The sequence below is a fragment of the Alosa alosa genome, chromosome 11, assembly GCF_017589495.1.
Source record: "Alosa alosa isolate M-15738 ecotype Scorff River chromosome 11, AALO_Geno_1.1, whole genome shotgun sequence".
Lineage (NCBI taxonomy): Eukaryota > Metazoa > Chordata > Actinopteri > Clupeiformes > Clupeidae > Alosa > Alosa alosa.
The window spans coordinates 23,401,720-23,415,097 of record NC_063199.1 but is presented as its reverse complement, the minus strand read 5'-3'; the positions used below and the strand labels follow the sequence as shown (position 1 = coordinate 23,415,097).

The following is a 13,378-nucleotide window of genomic DNA, read 5'->3' as shown; positions in this document are numbered from 1 at the left end:
GTGTGTGTTCTGGCATTCACATGAACACTAATATTTTTGTTGATTAACCAGACGTAGATAAACCAGCACAGCCCACACAACAATGACGGCTGGAAGGGGCATGTTCCTGAATGAAAATAGTAGCAGGCTACTACCAGTAGATCGTCGGCTGCGTGGCGTGGGTGAGCATGTTAAGCAAGCTAATTTGCATATAGTGGTGTCCCAATTCATAGGGAAAGATCTTCAACTCCACTTCCCTTGTCGAGGGGGCTAATGTTGAGGGCAATCAAAACCAAGTGGAAGTTTTAAGGGGGGAGAAATGGGACGGGCCCTAAGCCTACAGAATTCTACACAGATCCTTGAAGCCAATACAGAAAGGGTCTGGTCCACCCACACAAAGGAAAGACCAAAAATAATAATGAATTGGGGGGGGGGTGCGCATGCAGATTGTGCAACCCGACCCATTCACCCACTCCCCATTGCACAATCTGCATCGCACCCGCCCCCATTCATTATTATTTTTGGGTCTTTCCTTTGTGTGGGTGGACCAGACCCTTCCTTACATTTTTTACAGTCTATGGTTGCAACCCCAGGCCTGGCGAGAGGCCACGAGCCACAGCTTTAGTCTGTAATTAATGTGGACACTATTGGCAGGAGTGGACCTGGTGTGGTCTCGTGGCAGACTTACAGCACCGTCTGTCTTTGGTCCGCCTTCACAAACGTCTACACTAACTGGCCTCATGCAAGCAGAGCAGAGCAGACTGAGGTCTGGTTATGCACTGGTCTGCCAGTCCCCCAGCTGCCCATGAGAAGAGGACAGGCCTGATGAAATTAGCAGATGAAAGCCGGCTGGTTCCCAAGGAAATCTCTAAGGAGTAGAATGAGCAATGCTAATGACCCCCAGCATACACAACCAAAATAAATAGTGAATGGATAGTCCATAGTCCCCGGCACCTCAGCATACACAACCAAAACAACAACAACAACAAAAAAAAAGTCTCAGCGCGCCTCCGCACTGTTACCCATTCTCTCATCAGAGCTACTGAGGCAGGGATAGATCAGATAACCAACAAAAGCCGATGAGGAAGTCCAGCAAGTCTCTGAGCCGCCCACTAACTACAGCAGAGTAATCCAGTGCTTGCCCATCCATGGTCTCCAGCTGTCCATGAATGGAGAGGCACACAGGCCTGACGGATGAAATTAGCAGATGAAAGCCCTCAAGAAATCTCTGAGGAGAAGGGGCCATGCTCAAATTGGCAAATTGACTAAATTGTCCCAACGCACTAAAATAAAGCATCCCCTAAAAGTCTCAGCGTCTCCACTGTACAGACATAGTCCCATCACTATTTCCCGGACAAATAGGGGTGTATTAGATATCCTCCAAAAGGCAATGATAGAGCCTGGCTGCACAGTCTCTAAGCCGCCTGCTAACTACTAGTGCAGTGCACCAAATAGCACGCCGGAGTCAGGTCTTGGTTTGGAAACACAATATTATCCCCTCACTTCAGGGTACGCTAATGCCTCTGTAAAAACCAAGCAGCTTCCGGAATCTGTCAGCCTGGCCTGCTTCCCAAAGGCAATAAATCAGAGCAGAGCTCTCTACACGGTTCCTCTGGAGCTACGACACGCGGTGAGCTCTCGCACAGCACAATCCCAGGAGAGGGAAACTTACAGAGACAGCGTCTCGAAGATGCAGGGAGGAGAGATGTTATTGGTGAGGTTCAACTCAAGTACTGGGCCATTGGCTAGGGGCAAGTAAAAGACCATGTTGGGTAAGTGAAAAAAAAAAAAAATTCTTACATTGGACCCTTGTTATTGGTAAGGTGACGTTGGTGCCTCAGGTTGCTAATTTTGTAGGGGCACGTGCTGTGACTTGCATAGAAACAAACTTCACATAACGGCACAAATGACATGGCTGCATGCTTCAACTGCATCACACGCCAAACAGGCCAACAGGCTATCATTTGTTTGTTGCTGTATGTTCATGCAAGTGTGGGTGTGAGTTTAAAGGTTCAAGAGGAATTTGACCAACTCAGGAGGCCAGAGGTCTTGAAGTGCTAGAGATGGGTGCAAGGGGCCCATCAGGAGGAGCAGGGGTGTACATCATTCTGACAGACGTGTCATAAAGCCCTCATGATCTTTAGCAAAAAACACAGCTGCCACAGCTTGTGGTCAACACAAGGTCTCCTGCAAGCCTGCTCTGTGACACTGCATAAACAACGCCTGGGCCCTCAAATGCTAAGTCATTGCAGATGTGTCCACTAATGGTCATTACGACTGTATGAAGTTCCCATCTCATCATCTGGGGGAGCAGTCTGGAAGTATGTTCTTGTCCATTTCTCCATGAGAGTTTGCAATATCATAGTACATGCTTTAGGTTCTTTGTCACGGTTAGTCAAAGAGAAAAAAAAAATCCATTCTTAAGGCTGAGGATGGCCAGAGGGGGTATATGACTCCAGCATCACATGTAGAAATGTCATTAATCAGACAGACAAGGGCAAAAATGGGAGACAAAAAAGTGCCTATAGCCTCTTAAGAGACAAATATCGTCTCTTATATTGTCTCTAATATTGGCAAAGACTAGCAGAGGTTCAAAGTTTCGGTTTCCCAGACCTGAGGCGGTGACCCTTCACACCTCACACTGCAGTAATAACTAGTACACAGCACTGACTTGCAGCACATAGCTGGGCTCCAACATACTGCATGCCAAGATCACATGACTGACACTACAAGTTTACACAAGGCCTTTAGATAGATAGATAGATAGATAGATAGATAGATACTTTATTGATCCCCAGGGGAAATTCAGACCATTCTCTTCAGCTGTAAACAGGGGGTTGAGGGCAAAGCTGTATTTTTCTTGAATTAGAAAAAGAGGGGAGGCTAAGAACAGTCTTTAAAATGAAGGAGGGGCACAGAACCTATAATCTTTGAGGCATTAAATTCAAGGATAGTTCTCTCCACAAAAGGTCTGTCAAATGCTCTCACAAAGGCCACCCTTGTTTGCCTGTATAGGAAAAACTGAGGACATATTTAATTGGTGAGACCAGAAAGCAGATAATCTCTAAAATCTCAACTGTTTCAGTGCATTCTCCCACTTTGTTTCCCTCCTTCTTTAAAATAGAACTGAACAGGCTTTGAAGAATGCGGTTGGCGGTTGCAGCAATAAAAATGGCCTCTGCTCGGGTGGGTGAAGCCCCACAATCAGCACGGTAGTGCTCAACACATGTGCTAGCGTTTTCCCCTCTAACACAGGGCACAAGTTCTGCTCTGTTTCCATCCTCGTCCGTTCTCCACACGGCTGCTGAAAACATGGGGGTAGAGGGGGAGTTTCAAACAGCCCAAACCTCTGATGTGTGGTGAGGCGAATGACAGTGATGCATCCTGAGGGAGAGAGAGAGAGAGAGGAGGGGAGAGGCGGTTTGGCGCATCATGCTGTTTCAGCTCATTCACCTACAGAACGGTGGTAATTAACATTTAAATACCCCTTTTCTCCGGCTCACGTTTCAATCACAAACTCACCACTGCTGACAGAGGGAGAAGAGTTACATGGAAAATCATTAGCATTATTAATCATGTTGATCTCCGACCGTCAGCAGTCAAGGCAGTTTAGCCTAACTACTAGAGCCAGTTCTTAAGCATTAGAAGTCCACCCTCACAGACCCATCTTCATGGCCAATCTCAACCCTATGTTTGGTGTTTTTGTGTTGTAGTATATCAGCTGATTTGCTCATGTGCCTACATATATGGTAATATGGTTGATACTTTTTAAAAAATACTTAGACCTCCCTCTCCTGCTGCAGCTGGGAAGCAGTTTAAATACTGCATCAGCTTTGCCTGCCCCTGACCTTGGCCGCTGAACTACTGTAGACAAATATTAATTTAAAAAAGAGGGCTTCAAGAATTAACAGCCTATTAGCCTGTTCTACATTAAGATTTTATAAACAACACCATCCAGATGTACTTGTAAGCATGTCAACAACAAGAAAGGCATTCAAGAAAAGTCCAAGGGGAAATGTAAAAAAAAAATATATTTATTTAGAGGCAAAGCAGCGATGATAACGCAAAGGTAAGGCAGTGTTTCCCCTACAATGTATTTAACAGCGGCGCAGCGCCGCCGCTGGATTTTCAGCGCCGCTGCAACATAATATCACGAGATTCACTTAACACACTGTAAAAGCACAACGGCCAACGTCATCTCGAAATTGTTTTCTGAAAGTCTTGAGTAAGTTAAGTGCATCAAATCCGCACTTAGCCTCTCATTATTCAGGACATATATGCGGCATGATGTGTCAGGTGATTACAAGCCCAAAGACAAGTCTGCAGCCCATATGGCTAGCCTACGTTCTGAACACGGTTACATTGTTTAGCTATCCGACTGATGGGGTCTTGCTCCGCCACAGTGTAGCCTATGGTGTCATCGTTCACTTGTAGGTTACACAATAAATAGCCTACTTATAGGCCTGGTGACAATAAAAATGATATTAGTTATATTTCATCGCGAAGCTGTTTGTATGCGTGAATTCGGCTTGTAGCCTATGCCATATGTTAAGCTTGATCAATTCCTCTGATCCAAAGACTGCTTTGACACATTGACACTAATGTGAAACATGCATCCTCCTCTCCTAGCCTACATCAAATAAAAGAAACCAATTCATGATTACCGAAATGAATTTAACATGGGGGGAAAAAAGTTTGTTGCGATTTAGCCTACTGTTGTGATGCGGTTCTTTCTGCTGATTGGATTTACCCCCGTGTCGTCAACTCTGAGAACTCTTGCTCCGGCTGACAATTTTATCCAGAGAGCTGATTTCCCAAAGATGAGCCTCCATCAACATTCAACGACAAATTATTAAAACGTAAGTAATGCAATAGAGTAAACCAATGTGCTACAAGGTGTATGGTCTTAACGTTAATTGTAGCCAAGACTTGTAACGTTAGCGTAGGGCTATATGTAATGTTTGCATGGGAAAGCTAGGCGAACACAGTCTAGGCCTGTTTAAACTGTCTGATAGTTAAAGGAAATATGAGCATATGTTGGCATATACATTATAGCCTAAATTATGTCCACTTAGCTATAATAGGCTATCACAAACAGACCTTTTCTACGTTTACGGCATTAGACATATAGGAGCCTACATTCTCTTATCAGAAAGACGTGTTCTCATAACTTCAGCGTTCTCTTGACGGTGAGACGAACGGTCGCACTTCAATCAAGTAGCCTAGGTCTTTTCGAGTTAATTGTGAGTGAGTTGTATGGTAACTGTGGGAGTGATGTAGAAGAAAAGTGAGTATTTACTTTTTTATACGTGGGTTTGTTGTTTTGGGACTGAGAAATAGACTACAAGGAGAGCATCTGGCTACGTGCATGCGTGTCAGCATTAATGCCCCCCCCCCCACAATTCAATTCAATTACCAAAGAGCCTTAGAGATGTTCTTTGAAAAGCCCAGAAAAATTAAGTGCTCGCAGATTGGGTGTGGTCTTTGCCATTAAGACAAATAAATTGTAAATAATCTTTTTCTGGGTTGTGCCATTTCATTTTTCTTCTATCATTTTTAACCAATAATGTAAAAGAAAGCTGAAAATGCCCCCCCCCGCCAAGTAATAGCACCGCTGCTGGAAAAATTTCTAGGGGAAACACTGTAAGGGTATGATGCTTCATCAGCCTGAAAGACGAAAAGTCAATCGAAAGCTATGCATTGGAATATTAAGTATGCTTTAAGCCAATCTCTGAGAAATGCTTTCAGTCATGTGGCAATAGCAAGGAAAAAGATAATTTCCCCTTAGCCTGTAGCTCACAGTGACACACTCACAGGGTCTGGTTTGAACTTGATAGATTCTACAATTGATGCCTGTAATTACAGCCTAATGCATCTCAACCAAACAAGAGCAAATCATATGCTCTTCACTGGGCCACTGCAGCTCCAAGGGAAAGCATACTGGGACACACATTGTGCTGCCCATCATCTATTTACCCGTGGTCACTAAGGCACCCATTTCATCTATCAACCATGGTCCAATTCAAGGCACCCAATCCACATCCAACTCTTCCGCAGCCTAAATATACAGACTCAATTGATTTTGACTTGCCTATTGAACGGCAGAGTGGAATCATAGGCAACAAATGACTGAATCTGCACAGCCTTGGCAGCCATAGGGCCTAAGAGCTTGACTGACACTTTGTTAACAGCTTCATCAGGCTCTACAGCCAAGCGGATTCATCTGCTCTCTTATTATATTCACAATAGAAAATTAAAACAGTACATGACTCATTATGATGCTCAGAATTCAAAAGCAGCACTTCACTGTGCAGCCCTGTGTGTGTGTGTGTGTGTGTACTCCAGTTATTAAAATTGACTTTTTTTTTTGAAGTAACTGAAATGCACCCAAGTTAGGGCTGTAACGATATGCGATTCGAAACCGAAATCGCGACACTCATATCTACGATACTGTGTCGCGGTGTAAAAAGCCGCGACACACCATTTCTAGTGTTTCACGCAGTGCTTTGCCGCTTACGCTGCCGCATAAGCAACACACATCTCCCGCTTTAGTTAGCCTACGTTGTCCAAAAATAAATAAATAATAATTTCATACCTCTCGTTTCTTTCATTGTAGACTATGTGTTCAACTTTACCAAACAGTATAGAAGTAAACCCCCTCTCCTTGCCCCGCTCTCTCTCTCGCGCTCCCTCCCTCTCACTCTCGCTCCCTCTCCTGGTCAATGAACACGCGCAACTCGGCCAACACAATCCAAATAAAACATTCACAATCCTGAAAGCAAGGATGCATAGAAGACTACTAGCTAAATTAGCCTACTATTAAATCCGCTTAGCATCATTAGCATGCTGCACATATTTGTTCAAAACTTTTGCATTCAAGTTGACTGAAAAAGGGCCTGTCCCAAGGAGAACAAGTATAAAAAGGCAGAACGGCAGAACAATATTTCCAGGCTTCAACCAGACAGCTGAATTAAATAGGTAGAGTTGTAATAAAAATAGTAAGCCTAGGCTAATCTGCATAAAGTGTGCCGTCATAAATATCAGACATTCAGTAAAATCTTTTTATATCAGGATACTACTATATTATTACTTTTATACTTTACTTTTATTATTTTTATATCAGTAATCAGGATACTTCTATATTATTACTTTTCTTATTATATTATAGTAATCCTCTGGTCTTCTAATGTTATTTAATAAAATGTCTACCCCCAAAAAAAGAAGAAAAATCGAGGTTCGTATCGAACCGTGTGTCAAAAATCGTGATACAAACCGAATCGCGAGGTTGGTGTATCGTTACAGCCCTAACCCAAGTTGTTCCCAAAAGGATTCAGTCCTTATTATTGGTACTTGGATTGGTTGTGGATTTCACGGCCCCTGGCTATCAATGCGGAATGAGGGGCAGGCCCCTGGAAATAAAGGAGTACTAAGGTACACAGCATTCCTGAGTTGGGGGGGCTGTGTGTGTGTGTGTGTGTGTGTGTGTGTGTGTGTGTGTGTGTGTGTGTATGTGTATGTGTATGTGTATGTGTGTGTGTGTGTGTGAGTGTGTGAGTGCAGTGCTGATGAGCTCATCATGTCCCAGGATGCACTGCAAAGGAGAGGTGGGGCCGGGCTCTGTAGCCCATGGCTGAAACCTGAATGCGGGATAGTGGTCACTGCTGGTGTGTGGAGGGGAGAACAAGTGTGTGGAGGGGTGGAGGGGTGTTAATGAGATAAAAAAGGATTGAAGAGAGAGAACAACAGCGTCCAGGGGCCAAGGCCTCTTTCAAATGAGAGCACACAGCAGTGAGGGGGGCAGCCTCCGTGTGCAGCTGTACAACAATGCTCAAGGGGGACATTTCTTACAGAGGAGAAATTAAATGTTAAAGAAAATAAAAACAAACATAAAACTACCTTTCAAATGGACAAAGGAGGACTAATGTTAGACTATTCCGTTAAGTAATAATCTCACTAGTGAAAAGAAGATGAAGACAGAGAAACTCTCTGGATGAGAGAGGGTGCACTGCATTCACTAATGACTGTAGAGCAAAGGTAATTATCCATTCTGCAATAAGACCCGCCGTCATAGCTCTGCAGGAGACGGGCACCTGCAGAGGGAGTGGGCGTGATCTCCCCGGGTGCACATCCAAATGCAGGCAGACCCAGCCAGCCGTGGGTCAGGGGTTGGAAAAATAAACCACACACACTCATCCCTGGCCTCTAAAGCTCAGGGAGGGAGAGTGATGGCCGAGATTCGCACAAAGCGTGTGTGATTTCATTTGTGTGACGATTTCCATCCTTGATAGTGGACGCGAGTGTTTACATGTGATTGTGCTGCCTCAAACCATGATAGTGGACAGGAGCGTTTACATGTGATTGTGCTGCCTCAAACCTTGCCGAATGTGAAGGTCATTCACTGGCCTGGTGAACGATTGAGGGAGATTATGCAGCCATGGCAACAACGCCAGGAATAAATATACTGCTCCTGTTCCGAAGACACCAAAAACGGAAAATGATTCACGGCTGTGGGAGCTTGGACATAATCACACAGAGAAGCCAATCTAGCCAGGGTGATACTTAAGTGTGTTTAAGTGTTCAAAGAGGACTGAAATCAAGTTCAGTTCAGAATATCCAACTTGCAGGGTTGTCACCACAGAAGTTAAACTTCCACACCACCACAGAACTCCACTTTTACATATCCCTTGGCAATTACACCCAACCAAACTTTCCTTCCTAACAAAAAGCATGTAATTTCATGCGTCATTAACGACGGCTTGGATTGGCCACCTTTTCTTTTTTTTCTTTTCTTTAATCTAAACAGTCTTCAAAGAACATGCATTTCCTTTTGTGTCACATCAGCAGTCAAACAGCAGCGACCAAAAGCACTGTATCGACCCCTTGAAAGTCCCAATAGATGTGCAACAAATAGGCTATGTTATGTAAACTAAACTGAGTAAATGTGAGGCATCTCCTTATCACATGTCAATATTTTGTTATTTTGAGGGTGGGAAAACCTTTGACATTTTATTCTTATGTTTCTTGATGAAATTATGTGATGGTTTCAATACAAAGTAGTCTGGCTTTCACCAGACCAAGCTCAATCTTTAAAGATTGAACATTGGTCTGGGCAGTCTGCTATGTATTTTCTACTGCACAAGAGGTGTGATCAACAGGCATAGTTCAAATGACTCAATTGTGTGAAAATGTACACAATTGGATAGTCATTCAACAATCTGACCAATGAACCGGGTGACGTTTGCAGAGCGACGCGAAAACTCCAGGCAAGAAAATTGCTGGAAACTTTACAACAAACGTATCGTAAAAGCACCAATTTCCACCTCTTTCGTTCAAAAATTCTAAAACAAAGATGATTTTTAATACTTCAAAATAACATTTGATAAATTAACCTTACATTTTTTCAGTAGCCATGGGTGTGTAGATTTGAACAAAATCTGGTTTGGTTCTTAACAGGAGCATTTACTGCCTTAAAAACCCAATTTTGTTTACCGTGCTCAGAGTTTGGTGCTGGGCTGGTGGATGCCTTATTTCCACCACACTCGGCGAAAGAGAACTCTGGCCGCAAAACAAATTCCACTGGAGCTCCAAGCGGGTAGATCTACGCACCCTTACAACACTGTTTACAGCTCTTCGAGTCACGGTAAAATGTCATTTTTGGTACATTGCTAATTTAGATACAATTATCGGGTGGGGGCTTGCGTTTCTTTAGAGATGCGTCGTCTTGGTTTGTATGAATATTAAGTGACACATACATGAAATAGGTGATGTTCCATTTATCAGCGGCCTGCAGAATTGTGCAAAAGAAAACATGAAAGTGAATGGTATTTACACCCACTTGATCGATTTGTTTGCTAACCTAAAAAAGACATTGAGCAGTGTCAAGAGGTTAGGATTTGTGAAGGGATTCAAGGGAATTGGATTGACCGTCGAGAGAGATACTTTGCTGTCGCTCCGCTATCGTCACCGTTTTAAACCTGCCAATAGCGCGCCAGGTGGATAAGCTAGCTTGTGATTGGTCCCGGCAAAATTGTAACGGAAGCAGCAGAAAAGGATGCACAGGTTTCCAGCCTGAGCTGCAGGGTGAAAAAGAAATCGCCGGCAGATCAGGCTGGGTTCACCCAGCCTAAATACAAAAGCTATCCACAATTTGATTTTTTTGGTAGCAATGAATGGCCATGACAGATGTTGCTTAGCAGAGACAGGGAGAGAAAAAAAACTGCTTTTCACTCTGAGGATTAGAACAAGACAATCACAAAGCTGCTCCAACTTCAGCCCAATCAGTCTCACAAGAAGAACTGCTGAAGAAAAAAAGAGAAATCCATGGAGACGCTAGGGCAGCTCCAGTGGCAACGCTAGTGTCCAGAGGAAATGAAAAGGCTGTGATGGGGGCTAAATCAACTTGTGCACTTGGACAGTGTGTTCAGTCCGAGGACTCTCCTGTCTTAACCGACTCCACTCCATGCGTTGAGATCCTGAGTGCCTCCTCTCAACACACTCATCACTGCTGCAGACAAGAGGACACACTACAGCCAGTGAAGTCCATCCATAAAAGGGCTTGACAACACGGACGATGGGGATGGGAAGGGACAGGAAAGGGACACGCACACACACGTCACACACACACGTTTCCATGACGGCCTTCTACATTTCCTCCTTGACATTTTGACTTCCCCTTCTCCATGACAATTTACAGAGATCCTGTAATTTTGTCCGAGTGATGCACAGCAGACTCCATATAGAAATAAAGTCAAACCCACGGCAATGGGAAAGGCTCCCTCAAGTCAGTAAAGGGTCATTCACACCAAGAACGATAACGTTCATTCGATAACGTTCATTCCATAACATTCATTTCATAACGTTCATTCCCATAACGTTCATTCATTAACACAAGGAGAGACTTTGTTTATCGTTGTTCAGTGTGGACGCTTTCCTCGTTATGGTTATCATTATCATTATCGTTCTTGGTATGAATGACCCTTAACACTGCAAGAGGAATAGGGCTCTATCGTGTGCATATGATATGGGAGCAACAACTGCACTGTAAAGATGGTGCATTTATCAAAGAAGAGACCAATTAGGTCCACTCCTCATGACTAACAAGAGGAAATTAGGAAAGCTTAGAGAATGAATTCCAAGACTCCATCATGACATGGTCAAATGCTAATTCTTCACCACGCAGGGCAGCAGGGTGATTAGCAGACATGCAGGGGATTCATAATTTAAGACTCTCATAATTTCAAAACGCGGGACTCTGAAATCATTCAGAACGTCTGGTAATGAGATTGGCTCATTCGACTGCTAAAAAAAGAAATGAGCTAAAGATGAAAACAGGCCCGTGTCTGAGGGTTCTGTAATTCAGAGAAGCTTGAATGTTTTTTTTATGCCCAGCTGTTCCGAGGTTCTATCTCTGCTCCCCATCTCATTCTATTTCCCACTCAGCATGCACTCTCTAGTCCAATCCAGGCGTCTCACTCATCCTCACATGGATATGAAAGAAAGAAAGGTATCTGGCAAATAAACACACAAAAGACACACAAACTCATAGACAACGCACCAGCTGGTCATCATGCTGTAACTAATGTATGTTCCAACAAGCAATGTTCTGTCACCAAGACGCAAACATTCTATACAGGTCACAGGGATGTGTTTGTTCCACAAAAACTAAATCCAGTTACATTTATTCATTTAGCAGACGCTTTTATCCAAAGTGACAGCAAGAGAATAGCATTCAAGCTACAGTGCAGAAGAGACCTTAGCTAGGACATACTAAAGGGAACACAAAGTCTGATTCTTTACAAGCAGCAAACTTGGTTTGGGTCCTTCCTCAAATTGTTAAGGCAATAGCCACAGTGGAAAGAAAACAACTATGTGATAGTAAAATGATTCATAGTTTGGAAAAGTAAGCCATTCAGTGGTGAGGTGAACATTCATGCCAGCCATTCCAAAACTCAAAGGCAATGCCAAGACCACAGTCTAATAATGGAGGAGCCCTTTCTGCATGGGCGCCTCCTGTCCGTCTGTGTGCATGTGCGCACACACACACACACACACACACACACACACACACACTCACACACACACACGCTAAGAGAAACCCAATTTTCTTTCAAGCATGACAACCACTGTTATTAAAGGACAGAAAATATATCAAGTAACATTGTGGTTATGACTATTTAACATTTCTTTAGAAAAATAGAAAAACAAATACACAAGCAAAGACACACAACACAACACACACACACACACACACAAATTATAGGCTTCTCACATTCTAAAAGAGTCAAAAGAATGTCTTCTGGTTCACAACCATGTATGCCTTCACTTGGAAAGCCAACAACTATATTTGAGACATGCTCCAGAAAGCCAGGCTCTTCCTCCAATTTAAGATTATGGAGTGGGCAAAGGGAAGCGAAGGACAGAAAAGCACTTGTTGCTTTCTTCAGGTGGACTGAACATATCTAAACAGGGCAAATGGACCATAAAGGAAGACCTGGCCTTGGCCAGTGTTCTGTAGCAAGGGGCATGGGGGTTAAAGTTAAATGGACTGTGAACGTTTCCCCATCTCCTACGGAGACACAAGGATGATGAGCACAAGGTGGGAAGCAATCTGCAATGAGGAAAATCATAGCCTTTCCAAAACCTTATATACTGTAGGACTACAGAGCATGTGCAATATATTATGGTATGCTGGCCTAAGACTAGGCCTAGCCTATACTATGGGGAAAGACTATTCTAAAAAAATACCTCTCAACTAAGAGCTGGTAATCCTAAGGAATAAATAAGGTCGAAATGACTCACCCCCCACACACACACACACACACACACACTCACTCACTATCTTATCATCAACTCCAACAGGACACATCCAGAAAACAATGGAGATCGACTTTCATTGATTTAACTCAGAAGAGGAAGGATCCTCTCTCTCTTTTGTCTTCTAACAATGAGGAAATTGCCCCATCATAAGGGATTAAAAGCACAGCTTGAAAAGGGCACTTGTGTTTATACACCTCACCACAGGAAGGGTTAACTGAGCAGTGCTGAATGGAAAATAGGACAAGTCACCATTTGAGAAGTTTAAAAAGAGACAGTCCTGTGCACCAGCCTACACAAAGGACAATAGCCAAGTTCACCTGGATCAGACACAAAACCATCATGCTCTGCAGGGTAGGCAACCAGGGACACTTACAAAATAACTAACCACAACAAAGTAGTCCCGCGCTATTCACATCCAGAAGTGTTTCACAACACCTTTACTTTTAAAGTTCGTTAAGTTTGCACTGAACTAAGAACTAAGAATGACGCTGCAATATCTAACAATGCAACATCTTTTTCCTCCAAAGTATCCAATTTGCCTCCCTTTCAAGCATGCGCGCTGCATACATGCGATAATTTAATA

At 43.4% G+C, this 13,378-nt stretch overlaps 1 protein-coding gene across 8 annotated transcripts in view; it reads right to left on the bottom strand.

Annotated features, from left to right (window-relative positions):
• Window positions 1–13,378, bottom strand: part of LOC125302775 (pleckstrin homology domain-containing family A member 5-like) — a 125,750-nt gene that overhangs the window by 50,505 nt on the left and 61,867 nt on the right. The window lies entirely within an intron of this gene.